Genomic DNA, 2,500 nt, shown 5'->3' on the forward strand with positions numbered 1-2,500 from the left:
TTTTTTTGATATACCGAAGAATGAACAAGAAGACCGAGGCATCCAAAAAAAATTTTTTTTTTTTTCTCCGATATACCAAAGCAAGAACAAGAAGACCGAGGCATCAAAATTTTTTTTTTTTTTTTTTTTTTTTTTTTTTTTTTTTTCGATAAATCCAACCGAGAACAAGAAGACCGAGGCATCCAAAATTTTTTTTTTTTTTTTTTCTTTCCCATATACCAGAGAAAGAACATGAAGACCGAGGCAACCAACAAAAAATAATTTTTTTTTTCTCTTTCCCGGAATTTTTTTTTTTTTTTTTCGAAATAGCCGAGAAAGAATATGAAGACCGAGGCATCCAACAAAAAAATTTTTTTTTTTTTTTTTCCTAATCTACCCAAGCAAAACAAATAGAAGACCGAGGCATCCAAAAAATTTTTTTTTTTTTTTTTTTTTTTCGAAAAATTTTTTTTCACAAAAACTTTTTTTTTTTTTTTTTCCCCAAAAAATTTTTTTTTTCGTTCCAAGCTAACCAAGACATCTACTATTCACTAGTAGAGCAATCGAGACTGCAAAGCAAGCAATGGCCTTACTTGCAGCTCTTGGTGCTGAGAACTCCCCCCCCCCTATAGTAGTCTTAAGTAAAACCACAGCTCTGACAGGAGTAGATATTGCATGCGAGCGAGGAGTCGTAATGGGCAAAATTGACTCGGGGGACCTCCAAATCGAATTCCGTTTCGAGCAAAACACTTCTTAGGCTTCAAGGAAGCTCCCATAAAATTTCCAAACCCAAACTCCAAACTTCATTTTTTAGCCTACAATGCCCACGTGCACGCCGGTGTGCACGCAGGGGTGCTTGAGCATGCGGGAGAGGAGCCATAATGGGCAACATTGACTCGGGGGACCTCCAAATCGAAATCCGTCTCGAGCAAAACACTTCTTAAGCTTCTAGGAAGCTCCCATAAAACTTCCAAACCCAAACTCCAAACTTTATTTTTTAGCATACAATGCCCACGTGCACGCCGGGGTGCTTGAGCGTGCGGGCGAGGAGCCATAATGGGCAACATTGACTCGGGGGACCTCCAAATCGAAATCCGTCTCGAGCAAAACACTTCTTAAGCTTCTAGAAAGCTCCCATAAAACTTCCAAACCCAAACTCCAAACTTTATTTTTTAGCATACAATGCCCACGTGCACGCAGGGGTGCTTGAGCATGCGGGAGAGGAGCCATAATGGGCAACATTGGCTCGGGGGACCTCCAAATCGAAATCCGTCTCGAGCAAAACACTTCTTAAGCTTCTAGGAAGCTCCCATAAAACTTCCAAACCCAAACTCCAAACTTTATTTTTTAGCATACAATGCCCACGTGCACGCCGGGGTGCTTGAGCGTGCGGGCGAGGAGCCGTAATGGGCAAAATTAACACGGGGGACCTTCAAATCGAAATCCGTCTCGAGCAAAGCACTTCTTAGGCTTCTAGGAAGCTCCCATCAAATTTACAAACCCAAACTCCAAACTTCATTTTTTAGCACACAATGCCCACGTGCACGCGGGGGTGCTTAAGCGTGCGGGCGAGGAGTCATAATGGGCAAAATTAACTCGGGGGACCTCCAAATCGAAATCCGTCTCGAGCAAAGCACTTCTTAGGCTTCTAGGAAGCTCCCATAAAATTTCCAAACCCAAACTCCAAACTTCATTTTTTAGCATACAATGCCCCCGTGCACGCGGGGGTGCTTGAGCGTGCGGGGGAGGAGTCATAATGGGCAAAACTAACTCGGGGGACCTCCAAATCGAAATCCGTCTCGAGCAAAACACTTCTTAGGCTTCTAGGAAGCTCCCATAAAATTTCCGAACCCAAACTCCAAACTTCATTTTTTAGCATACGATGCCCACGTGCACGCCGGGGTGCTTGAGCGTGCGGGCGAGGAGTCATAATGGGCAAAAACTAACGCGTGGGATCTCCAAATCAAAATCCGTCTCGAGCAAAGCATTTCTTAGTCTTCTAGGAAGCTCCCATAAAATTTCCGAACCCAAACTCCAAACTTCATTTTTTAGCATACGATGCCCACGTGCACGCCGGGGTGCACGAGCGTGCGGGCGAGGAGTCGTAATGGGCAAAATTAACTCGGGGGACCTCCAAATCGAAATCCGTCTCGAGCAAAGCATTTCTTAGGCTTCTAGGAAGTTCCCGTAAAATTTTCAAACCCAAACTCCAAACTTCATTTTTTAGCATACGATGCCCACGTGCGCGCCGGTGTGCACGTCGGGGTGCTTGAGCGTGCGCGCGAGGAGCCGTAATTGGCAAAATTAACACGGCGGAAATATAAATCGAAATCCGTCTCGAGCAAAGCATTTCTTAGGCTTCTAGGAAGCTCCCATAAGATTTCTGAACCCAAACTCCAAACTTCATTTTTTAGCATACGATGCCCACGTGCACGCCGGTGTGCACGAGCATGCGGGCGAGGAGTCATAAAGGGCAAACTTAACTCGGGGGACCTCCAAATCGAAATCCGTCTCGAGCAAA

This window comes from Cornus florida, unplaced genomic scaffold (assembly GCF_030987335.1).
Source record: "Cornus florida cultivar Cherokee Brave unplaced genomic scaffold, ASM3098733v1 CherokeeBrave_3.0.0_Hap2_scaffold_2, whole genome shotgun sequence".
In the NCBI taxonomy this organism is placed as follows: Eukaryota; Viridiplantae; Streptophyta; class Magnoliopsida; order Cornales; family Cornaceae; genus Cornus; species Cornus florida.